Here is a 13,024-nt window from a genome sequence, read left to right on the forward strand (position 1 = left end):
CCCCTCCCTTCCTCATTTGCATGCCGGCCACACCCTGTGCCAGTCCCTGCTGGCCGCGTCCGCGAGGGCTAGAGCAGCTCGCAGTATGGCGGGTGGGCGGACACAGGGGACGCGGATGCTACGGCTGGGCCTGCAGGAGATGCTGCTGCTGCTGCTGCTGTGGCTGTCGGGGCAGGAAGCCGGCGCTGTTCCCGCCTCCCTGCACCCCCCTGCGCCCGCACATCGCACCGGGGGTGGTGAGTAGTGGGCCCTGGGGAGGGAGGGACCCTTGCTGCTTGGGCTTGGGCTGCCCTGGGGGAGAGGGAGCAGAGGGGTGTCCCTGCACATCCTGCACCCACATGTCCCCCTGGCTGCTGAGCCCAGGTGTGGGAGCATCCTCGAGGCTGCCCAGGTGGCAGGGAGGACACAGCGGGGTCAGGTGGCACCCCTTGACCCTTGCGCCCCCAGGCTGCGGCCAGACTGGACAGGCCGTGCGAGCACCAGCTCCTGCTGGCCCACTGGGTGATAAAAAGTTCATGATCCTGCCCCACATTCAACAAAGGTTGGACATCCCTGCTCTAAGCATTTCTGTGCCTCCCCTTCCAGCCAAAAGCTGCAAATAGCTGAAGGGTGTGAAAATGCAGAAGTCAAGCGAAAGTTAAGTTCACCCAATTTATTTAAATTTGTGGGAAGGCTTGTTTAAACTATTGGGTAAAGATCCAGACCAGTCCATTTCTTACCCAAATTGGTTGTTGCAGTGTTCCAGCCTCAAGCGGGAAAGGAAGCCTATGCCAGTGGGAAAACTGGGCAGTGTGGAGGGAAGCTATTGGCTGAGCCCATGGGACAAGGAAGTTTGTCAAGGAAGACAGCTGTGTTCAGGGTGAAGTGGCTCTATGGTCTTGCTAATTAAGAGGAAGCTGACTGGCAGGGGCTTCAATCCAGGGGCTGCCAAGTACCTGAAGCTCTCACTCATTTATTTGGGTGAGTCATTTCTCTCTTCATCAGCACGACCCGGACAGAGGAATCCCCAGAGCAGGGACACTGCACGCTCCTGGGGTTGTGCAGAGAGTCTGGCAGTAGCTCTGGGGGCTGGAGGGGGAAATGAAGGAATTTCTGCTTTGATGCTGATTTGTAAATTCGTTGTGCCGCAGCTCTTTGAACAGTACATCTGCTAATTAAACCTGTTCCACAGGTCACTTGTGTCCTGGGTGCAGGGCAGAACCAATGAAGGTGAAAAGACAGCGAGGTGAATCCATCCTTCTCCATGCCCCCAGCAGTCTCAGGTACCCTCAGGTTGGCTCTTTGCCATGTTTTATCCCCCTCACTATCCATTGCTGAGAGGCTGTCTTCAGTAAGTGAGGTTAGGACTTGGGAAATAGCTAGGGTTTTCCAGTCCCTGTCTTTCATACTATTATTGTTCACACTGGTCTGATGTGCAGATGGTTTTGCAGTCTTCATTTAGACCTTGTCCTCCTCTTCCACATCCTTGCTCCCACACCTAGACCAGCCTCACCCATTACCACAGTCCACTCCTTCCTCCCTCCTTGCTACGTACCTGATGCAGAACTCAATAACCTCTGCCTCTTGTAGTACAGTTAGCTGTGGATGATGTCCCTGGTCTTCACCCTCTTTGCATCTATATGCTTTGCATTCCTTGGCAGTCCTTGGATTTTAACCCCCTCCCCCCGCCTCAGCTTCCTCCTTTCCTCTGACCTCCAGCTGGCCTCCCTCCAGTCTTCCTTCATGTGGTTTCAGTAGGTCTGGCAAGCTGTGTTGTGTGCACACCAGCTGCCTTGTCTAAATCTTATGCTTCAAGGCTTTTCCAGGGGGTTATCTAGACCTGGTTCCCTTGGTCCTTGCCCAACCAGAGCTGAAAATGACTTGGCCATAAGAGCAGGTAGGCTGTTGTGATGCCTATTGTAGGTAGCCACCCTTTGTGTCACTGTTGGTGGAAATGGCAGCAGAGAAAGATTCCTCCTAACCACCTGCAATTAGAAGAAAATGTCCATCAAAGACAGAAATGGGCTTCTAGTTCTGGCTCTGCTACTGACTTGCTATTTGACTATGATTAAGTCACTTCACCTCTTGCCCACTCACTCTCTATTGGCTTTATACTGCTTAGGCTTTTTAAAGCAAAGATTGGGCTTTCTAATTCATTCTCAGAAATAGAATAAAAGGGCTGAAAGGGGCCTCAGGAGGTCTTCTAGTCTAGCTCCCTGTTCAGGGCAGGATCATCCCTGTCTAAACCATCTCAGACAAATGTTGGTTCAATTTGTCCAGTGATGGAGACCCCATAGTACTTGGCATAAAGGAAATTGTTCTTAAGTGAAGCGTCTAGGTATTGCTGTAATTCAAGCAAGGAATAATAATAAAAACCAAAGGTCCATCTTAGAACCACAGTTTGAGCACCACTGCTGTAAATGCATGGCAGGCAGAGGCCAAGAGCTAAGCCCACTCATTTACAAAGGTTTCTGCTTTGCAACTCCGAGTGGATTTGGGAGCAGGCTTGGTTCTCGTCCTGGATACACCCTGTGTTTGGTTTCTGGCTCCAAAGGCTCCGTTAGAATTCAGCAGATTTATTTTTATAGCAACTAAATGCAGATTTTGGCTCCTTTTCTCCAAAGTTTGAAGAGAATGTTATTCTGTAGACTCCCTTTATGATATTTTATTACTTCCTTGATCTTTAGGCAAAGAGGAAAAGCTTACCCATTCATCAGAAACAGTGCTTCTTAGTATTCCAGAGTCCCCTGGAATCGACAGACTTTTACTTGGAGTCTTTGCCCACTGTGTGAGTTATCATTGTCAGCAAGGCCCATTATCCACCAACTAATGTGATTTACCCCTCCCCCCATATTATCTATAGGAAGAGACAAGTAGCAAATGAGATGAGAATAAAAACAATGTAGCTCTCAGAATTAGCTTCTCCATCCTCCTGGTGTTATGCATCAAGCATTTTTAGCTGTAAAGTCCATTGGAGTCAGTGTTACAGCTTGGCTTCAGAGTTTGTTTACTGATAATGAGTTCCCATACAGTCATTGTGCTGCTGTTTTACCACTTCCATCTTGTACAGTGATCCAGTCTTTGGGAAGTGATTTCCAAACAACTGTGGTCCTATACTCAATCCTCGGGCCTGCACTGTTTGACATCTTCATCAGTGACTTGGACAAGGCGGTAAAAAGCACCCTGTTCAAATTTGCAGACCACACTAAGATGTGGGGGGATGTGGGCACGCTAGAAGGGAGGAATAGGTTGCAATCGGACCTAGACAGGTTACAGGGGTGGGTGGATGAGAACAGGATGGGATTCAACACCGACAAGTGCAAGGTGCTGCACCTGGGGAGGAAGAACCGGCACCATACCTACAGGTTAGGGAACTCCCTTCTTGTCAGGGCAGAGGCAGAAAAGGATCTTGGAGTCATCATTGATGCCAAGATGAACATGGGCCAGCAGTGTGGGGACGCGGACAGGAAGGCGAACCGCACCTTGTCATGCATCCACAGATGCATCTCGAGCAGGTCCAAGGAGGTGATCCTCCCCCTCTATGCGGCACTGGTCAGGCCGCAGCTGGAGTACTGCGTCCAGTTCTGGGCGCCACACTTCAAGAGGGATGTCGACAGCATGGAGAGGGTCCAGAGGAGGCCACTCGCGTGATCGGGGGCAGCAGGGCAGGCCCTACGAGGAGAGGCTACGGGACCTGAACCTGTTCTGCCTCCACAAGAGAAGGCTGAGGGGGATCTTGTGGCCTGTTACAAACTAGTCAGGGGGGGACCAGCAGGCACTGGGGGAGTCCCTGTTCCCCCGAGCACTACCAGGAGTGACTAGAAATAACGGTCACAAGCTGGCAGAGGGTAGATTTAGGTTAGATATCAGGAGGGGCGACTTCATGGTCAGGGCGGCTAGGATCTGGAACCAACTTCCAAGAGAAGTGGTGCTGGCTCCTGCCCTGGGGGTGTTTAAGAGGAGGTTGGATGAACACCTTGCTGGGGTCGTTTGACTCCAGTACTTTTTCCTGCCATGGCAGGGGGTTGGATTTGATGATCTGCTCAGGTCCCTTCTGACCCTACTAACTATGAAACTATGATAGTGTCACTGGTGACATCCACAATTTAGCCTTGAAATTATTATAATGAAAATGACTCATAACAGATGAGGTCAAACAGAGAATGATTCATGTCCAGCCCATCAGATTACGGTAATCTGTAAACTAAATTGCCTTGACCAAGGCGATTGCTATATCATGAGAACTGCTCGTTGTTAAGGGGGTTTGTGTTGGCCTGGGAAAATGGGGGTTGACTTAATTTACAGTTATTTCTGTATTGTAGCAACTTGAGATTGTGTCAAGTTATTTACTCAGTAGTACAACTGGTAGCACTTGAAGGGTGTCCATGTTTGCAGCTGTTTTGCTTTTAGTTTCTTGTATTTAGTCTTTTAGGATGTAGTTTTCCACGGGAGGTGCAGAAGCTCACAGGGACCTCTGAATTCATGCACCTGGGAGATTGCCGGTCATCTATTTCCATCAGCATTCTCTAGTTTCAGAAAATCCCTGCCTTTCGTCTGTCCTGGCTTTCCTTTCAGTTTTCTCTCTCTCTCGCCGGTCTCTTTTCTGTAGTTCATTTGTTTGCCCTTCCTTAAGTATCTTTTCTTCCTTCCTTTTTATTTTTCCCCTTGGTTTATCTTTTGATCTCTTCCTAAGTTGTTCTTACCATCAGTCAACATTTGACCAAAGATGCAGACCTCCTTTATGGACACCATCTCTATAGACTATATATCTGCAACATCTGCAACATTACTGTAGACTGCAAAAAGAAACTGGTCAGCCTCATGATTCCTCTGCTTTTGATATTGCAGGGAAGATGCCATCAATTCAGGGAATCTCGTCTTCTCTGCCTATACGGACTTTTAGTCTATATTACCTGTATTTTCCATCGAGCGAGAGACACAGCAAGCAGCCAAAATCTAAATACAAGAGAGCACAGTGTGTGCGTCTTGGCCCTAAACGATGGTCTTGGTTGTGCCTCATAAAATGGCATCTGCTTCACTTGACTGTTAATACATAAAGATGCTGTGATTGGAAAATAAGATAGTGTTAAAAGTGCATACCACCAGTTGTGGCCATAGTGGTGTGTATATGTCGTGTGTACATGTAGCAGGCTTGCCTTTCGGAGCTTGGGTTGAGTCCCAGGCTTGAAATTTGGCTGTTTTGATTGATGGAGACCATCCACCAATCAGATGGCAGCAAGAGGAGTTAAGTCACGCCCCTTTCCTGAGGGGAGGGGGACAGGAGCTCCCCTCCTTGGACCTAATTGAAAACTGCAACACTCAGGTCTGGAAGACTTCATGGGCAGAGCCCTGGAGAGTGTAAAGGGCGCTGCATGCCCAGCACGAGGGGACACATCCGGGACAGAGAAGAGAGAAGAGCGGGGCTTAGAAGAGCTGAGGCGAGCTGCAAAGCAGTAGCCCAGAAGCGCCCCTGAAGACTTCCATCGGCAGGGAATGGTGGGAGCTGCGTGAGGCGGCTCGGGTCTGCAATCTCTGGTGTGCGGCCAGAGACATGGTGCACAGGCTAGTGCACGGAACAAGATCTTTGGAGCGCGTGGGCAGCTCAGGTCCTCAACCCCCAGAACGAGGCTAGTCCAGGAAGCCAAACGGTGCTAGGGCTACTGAGCCAGCAGACAGGGCTAAGCTACAGGCCCCAGAAGCCCTGCAGAGTGAAGCCCCGTTCCAGGGGACAGTGACCCCCCCCCAAAGCCCACTGCAGGCAAGAGAGCAGCTTGGCGCAGAGGACAAAGGCCACCCTCCAGGCCTGGGAGCTATGAGTTGCAGGGAATAGAGGATTCCCACATGGGAGAGGAAGTCTCCCCTGGTTAGTTAAGGGCTCCTGAAAGCGGAGGTCCCACTGGGAGCCCCCTCCCCCCCGCTAAAATTACCAGCTTCCTTGTAGGGCTTGGGAAAAGCCCAAGGGCATTGGGGTTTCCCCTTGGGATTAAGTTTATCTTTGAGGTTCTTGCGCTATAAGTGGGGTGATTTTGTGTCTTATATTTTGTAAACACTCACATTTCTAAATTAGTAGATAGGTAGGGCTCTGCTGGGACCCCCGTTGTTATTATTTCACCTGTTGTTTATTTGTATTTATTTGTGGCTTACTTATTGTTCACCCATACTTATCTCTAGTTTTCTGTTGGCTATCTATGTTTATTTAGGGGTTTATCTGTTTCAGATCAGATACTTACCTATAGCATTGGTGTAAGGTTTTATAGCATTTACGCAGAGGGTATTGTTTATGTTACTTGTTTAGATTATCATATATATACAGTAAAAGCTCTGTTATCTGGCATCCCCCGGGAATGGGGGATGCTGGATAACAAAGTATGCCCATTAGTTGAGCAGCCCTGGGCACTGCTTCTCTCACTGTGTCTGGGGCGTCCCGCCACCCCTCCCGCCACATTGCCGTCCCTTCCGTGGGTCCTGCAGGACAGGGAGACAGGCCGCGCACAGCCCCACACAGTCTGTTATGTCCCCGGGCCATGGGGGCTCGGGAGCACAGGCTGCTTTGCTCCAAGCCATGGGCGCTCAGAGAAACTGGAGGTGCCACGGTGGGCACTTCCGGTTTCACTTTATCTTACGAGCTGGCATGCTGGTTAGTGGAGCATGCCGACTTGTAAGATGCTGGATAACAGAACTTCTACTGTGTGTATGTGGGTGTGTGTGTATATATATGTGTATATATAAATATACACATATACACCCACCCACACCCACACATATGTACATATTGTCCATATGTTTATATCTATGTTTCTTTCCTTGTGATAAGTTAATGTAAATAAATTTGTATATAGATAGCTAAGTTCCCTGGCTGTCCTGGCCTGGTTCTAAAGGGACAGAGGGAAACGGAGCGGCCTGCAGTTCCCGCAGAGCACACCTGCTAGCTAACAATGCCCTTCAATTGGAGAAGGGGGGTATATACCCAAGTTACCTGGGCTACATACACATGCATGAATATGCACCTAATGAGATGGCTGAAGGAAAAAAAGAGCATTTCTCTTTATATTTCAAGGTGAATCCCATTTTGTTTGCCTCTCTGCTTGAAGTGTTACTCACCACTGATTTAATACTAGAGAAATAGCTTGAAGTCATATGAATTTACAATCTCTAGGGGAAACAAGCTTATATTTTAAAACATGCCAGTTGGACACCATAGGTTTCCAGCTCCCCATTTTCACTCCAAATTGCCAGGCTTGCTTTATCGTTGAAATATGCACATGGCTGATTCATAAAATGTTCACGCGGCGTTTTTACACTCTTTGAAAAATGGAGTGGATGGCTTCCAAGAAAAGAATGTGCTTTTGTACTTCATGTGATTTCCTCTGTCTCCACTTGCAAATACACAGAAGGCTCCTACTGTCTTCCTACATTCCAGGAGCAGGTCGCTGAGGATGCAAACAAAAGAGATGAACTGCAAACAAAATGTAAGCACCACTGATTTAAAACAAAGTGGGAAGATGCAGGTTTCCCTGGGCCATTTCTCTGCTGTGCTCTCTGGAGAGTCTACCTCAGAGGCAAGGATGGTTTTGTGATGGAGGCACTGTACTTTGACTCAAGAGGTATGGGTTCATTCCTGTGGTGAATCCCATCCTCCATCCTTTGTAGGCCTTTCTTTTTAGCCTCAGGAGGTCTGCTAGATCCCTGGAGAGCCAGGGGGGCTTCTGTGCCCTCTTGCTGCCTTTCCTCCAAGACAGAATCGAATTAGCTTGTGCATTGAGGATCACTCCCTTGCGGAGGAACCACTCTTCTTGAACTCCTCTCCTCCTGAGGTCATGGTCCCTTAAGACCTCACTTACAAGCTTTCTGAGCTTGTCAAAGTCGGCTTTCCTGAAGTTGAGGACTTCAGTGTTGCTGACTGACTTGCCAGCTTTACGGTGAATGGTGAAGGTGATCAACTCGTGGTCACTGTCACCCAGCTTCCCACTGATCACTAGGTCACCGATTAGGTCATCCCCAGTAGCCAGTACCAGGTTGAGCAGCGCTTTGCCTCTTATTGGGCCATAGACTTCTTGAGTCAAGTAGAGGTCATCCACGCACGATAGGGAGCTTTGCGACCACTCGGATTTTGCTGGGTGATCCTCCCACTCATCCTTTTTTGTGCTCTGAGATTGTTCCTTTGAGGAACGACAACACTTCCTGAACTTCCTTCCCCTCCAAGTCCTTCTTGCCACTATTTCTCTAAGCTCATTGAAGTCGGCTTTCCTGAAGTCAAGCACCTCTGCCCTACTGGCTGACTTTCCTGCCCTACAGCAGATAGTGAATTTTATCATTTCATGATCACTGTCTCCCAAATTACCCTCATTCCTCACATTTCCCACCAGGTCATCCCCTTTGGCTAGAACCAAATCTAACAAAGCCTTCCGGCTGGTTGACCCATTCATTTCCTGTACTAAATAAAGTTCTTCCATTAAGGTCAAAAACCTACGTGACCGATCAGATCTGCCCAAGTGCTTCTCTCAGCAGATGTCAGGGTAATTGAGGTTGCTCATGACAAGCATGCCCCTTAAATGTGCAGCCTCCATCAGTTCTCCTGAAAATTCTATATCCAGCTCCCAATTTTAAGAAATTAAATGCAATGCCAATCCCCCTCCACCTATCAGTGTTGAGGGGCAGGGCCATTGGAAAATACTGGAGAAATTAGCTCTTTGTGCTGTGACCAAGCTGCAAAAATTATTTCATCTTGCCATGAGTTAAGTACACCCCTAATTATGATCTCCAAGGTAAAACACAGGCACAAAGAGATATGCCCAACCTTGAAAAGGCCAAGGCAGAATTTGACTCCCAAAGCATGTCTACTGAGCAGTCCACAAGTGAGACTACAGCTTATATAGACCCACCCAAGCTAACTATAAATTAGTTAGCTGAGCAGAAAATATCAGTAACACTGTAGCAGAGGCACCAGTGTAGACCACAGAAAACCCACCTAGGCCCCTTGGTAAATAGTTAAACAGCTAACCTTCCAGTAGTACCCATACTAAGCAGTATAAGGCAAGCTCAGGGAGTCTACTCAGCTGCAATCACATGCTGGCTTCAAAATGAAACAAGGGCACTCAAAATGTTTCAAAAGTTTTGAAACATTTTGAGTTTTGAAGCTGGGCTTAATTGGCTTCAGTGCCAGTCCCAGCCAGAAGAACCAGCCTCCTGTCATCCAGCACAGAAACAGGGGCTGCGTCCCCTGGGAGGATTCTAGCACAACCCCCAGCCCTCTTGAGGGTATGGGCCCCTGGATCTGTGCGCCAGATGACAGCATATTGTTGCTGCTGACTGGGACCAGTGGCAGCACCAATCTTCCTGACACTGGGTATGGGCTGAACCCAGTCCCAGCCAGCAGCAGCAGCCTCCTGTTATCTGGCAGGCATATCAGGATCCTGCCTGCACCCCCAGAAAGGCTGTGGGGGATGTGCCAGACTCCTCCTGCTGGTGTGGGCCCCCAATATGTCTGCTGGGTTACAGAAAGCTGGTTCTGCCTCCTGGGGCCAGTGGCAGCACCAATCTTCCCAGAGCTGGGTGCAGGTTGCACCCAGCACCAGTCGCAGCAGCAGCCTCTTTTCATCCATCAGGCAGATTGGGGGTCCACACCCCTGGGAGGAGTCTGGCGCAGCCCTCCTGGAGGTGTGGGCCCCAGGATCTGCCTGCCAGATGACAGGAGGCTGCCGCTGCCAACAAGTGACAGGAGTTTTGCTTGTCAATACCATGTGCTGCAGTTTCCCAGAAACCCCTACACCTATCTCCTTGAAGCTTGGCAGGCTTCATGCCCTCAGAAGGGGCTACCATCCCTGCAAGTTTCATCCAAATCACACAAGAAATGACAAAGTCATAGGCAGTTTCGTGCTTTCCCATTACAGCCTATGGGTGAAATGTTGAAACAGTGTCGAAACAGCGAAACAGTTTTGACGAAACGAAACGGAACCATGCTTCGAAACAAAATGAAACTTGAAACAAAACACTGTTCCGCCACAACGTTGAAATGGAAGTCAAAGCGGAACGGTGCTGTTTCGCACAGCCCTAGTAAGTGTCGGGACGTTCTAAAACAGTGTATTATATGAACGATACACTGTGTTTTATTTTGTTTTTTAGGTTGGTTCTGCAAGAAATTATGGCCTATGCAATAATAATAATTTCCTGGTGAAATAATACCGTGAACTAAACAGATCCCTAATGATAACAGTGCTGACAGCATGTTCTTTCATATTATTAGAATGCTTGGAAAAGCAATAAAACTCCAAGAACTTGCTGTTACTGTTCCTATCTATTAATTGCCACCACCTTTTGTGTAATGCAGCAAGTGTTATCCTAGAAATTACATTAGTGCAGCCTTCTTATTCTGGTACTCTCTATTAACAGTATCGGCTCTTTGTTTCACAGTAAAGGAAAATTGGTTGTAATTTTAATTTGCCATTTTATCAGAGCTGCTTTAGATTGTTTCTGACCTTGCCATTAAAGATCAGAATCACCCACTTGTCCTCAGTACAGAAGTATTTTTGACAATGCTATCTTTATAGCTATGAATTTGTATAATATGAATATGTCATTCTAATATAATGGGGGGGAAGGGACCCATGAGAATTTCCTATCCTACTTAATTAAACTTCAGTGGATTCAAAGTTCCTCTTTAATATACCATGAGCCACAATGAAGTTTGATCTCCTTCCCACCCCCTTGATATATAATGCAAATTCCATTTTTTTGCCTCCTCCCCCATAGGTGGCTGACCGCCAGAACTGGCCTTGCAATAAATTTCAGGAATTTCTCTCTATAAAATCCTCTAATCATGGTAAACACTGCCATGTTTCTATAGTTCATTTCTCATGAATGTCTTTGTTTCTTGCATAATAAATATATTGTAGGCTATAACTGCAGTGGAAAAAAGATTAGCTTCCAATAGTTTTGAACTATATTGTATTATAGAAGCTTCTAACTATTATTCATGTAGTCGGACCCAATATTTTCCCAGTAGCAGAAATGATAATTGTATAACAATAATAAAAAAGAATGCTTTACTATTTCATCAAGTTACTTTCTTTAGACGCTCTTGAAATACTCCAGTAATTTCAAATCCCGTCTGCAGCTCATCTTCACAGCTTCAGCTACTTTCAGACGGGCCATAGAGACTAATTTCAGTGTCTTGGTTATTGAATCATTTACACATCCTTAATTAAAGATAAAGTCTTTTTGTAATCATAAAACCTGCATAACACTGCATTCCTTCTCATTTTGGAGCACCTTGAGTACAATTAAATATATCTTTTTTTATTAGTCTACTCAAAACAGATTATAACTAGTCTTATGCAGACCTCTGGTGATGTCAAAGAGTGGTGAGATGCAGTAAGATGTACAAGAGCAGTCAGAGAAAGCTTTTGGCACAAGTTTTACTGGTACTACACAACCTCGGGTCTGTGCTCTGTGAGAACTAACTAACTTGTTACAGATAGGCAAATAGAGAGCTCTGTGATAACATTTACTGTGGGTTGGAGGTTCAGTTCACTTAGTTCACTGTTTCCAAGAATCTTTGTACCCTGATTGTCTGGAGTATGCACATGGCGGATGACCTCCACCTTTGAGCAATCTGTCTGTACACCTTTCCTTGTTAATTTTTCTCCCAAATATGTTACTTCCGTTACATGGAACTTATATTTTGGTTTGTCCAGTTGCAGTCTGGAAGATGTAGTTGCATGATTTCCCACTGTCTTTTCCAAGATCAAAATATCCATTACACTTGATGACTTGTAGCACCACCAAAGCTGTTGTATTTTTTGATGAAACATCTCAGGTGCCGGACGCAACCCTCATAGAAGAAGGAAACAGGGGTGTACACTGTGTACAAATATGGACTGGGCTTTAATGAGGGCAGTGGCTAAAATCTTTTTGATGCATCAGGTATGGACAAATATTTGACATAAGCTGTCCCTCTCGGGATTTATCTCCTTGGCAATAGTGAAATATGCTCCCTTAGTTCTTAGGACCTGTATATGAAGGCGTCTTCTTTTATCTCCCCAACGACCAGTGAGTGCAACTATGCTACTGATTCTTCCCATCACCCCAAACAACAAAGCTATCAAGCTTCATTTCCAGCTGTGCCTTAGCATGAGCGGAGCTCTTCTGAGGAAATGAATTGTGAGATGTTGGCACTTTCAACACTCTTCTGTACTCAGGTGAGAAACATAGTTAACTGTGTTAGTCTAAAGTCAGGCAGGAGGCAGGGCAGGTGGATAAATATTAGTGTCTGACAGAGTAGGCTGTCTCCTGCAAAAGCTTATGCCCTTCTGAACAAGTTAGTTTCTAAGGTGCCATCATGACTTGCTTTCTGCCTGTACCCAGTTAAGTGCATCCCTGTCCCTCCAAAGATGTCTTCAGACTCTTCCTCTATTCTTTTGCTTCAATGGCCTACCAGGGAGTGCATCCTCTTGCTGAGAACAAGGGCTTAACATGATTTTAACTTAGTAATGGGCACTCCTGGCTCTGGTATAATTTCAGATTGTCTTTTCCAGTTGGCTATTGATCCATACATTGTGCTGATACACCGTATTATTTTTCAGTGTATTAATAATCCTCTGGTGAGGATTAACACTGCACGACTAGCCCTGAATTTCACCCTTTTACATTCTGCGGCATGTTGTTTTTCTTCTGAGTTTGTGATGACTGTCTCTTGCCCACACACAGGGAGTTGAACCAAGGACCTTGAGAGTGAAATGCTTAAGTAAAAAGTTATCAGGGCTGACTGAAACAGCCACTGTTGTATAAAGCTCATATCCTCTGCAGATCAGGCACAGGGTGGGATTTGCAGCACACACTTTTCAAGTAGGTTACTTTCTCTGCTTAAAGGAAGCTCAACTGAGATTTGGTCTTGGCCAGGCCTGCACCTATATGACCGTGTGTAGACAAAACGAGGGGCATGTGTGCACGACACTTTATAGGGGGCTAAATGCTTTTGCACCATTTTAATGGTGTTGGTGTTTGTATGTGTCAGCAGTGTATTACACAGTAATTCCAGCTGCTGTAG

The sequence above is a fragment of the Crocodylus porosus genome, unplaced genomic scaffold, assembly GCF_001723895.1.
Source record: "Crocodylus porosus isolate Cpor-Errol unplaced genomic scaffold, CroPor_comp1, whole genome shotgun sequence".
Lineage (NCBI taxonomy): Eukaryota > Metazoa > Chordata > Crocodylia > Crocodylidae > Crocodylus > Crocodylus porosus.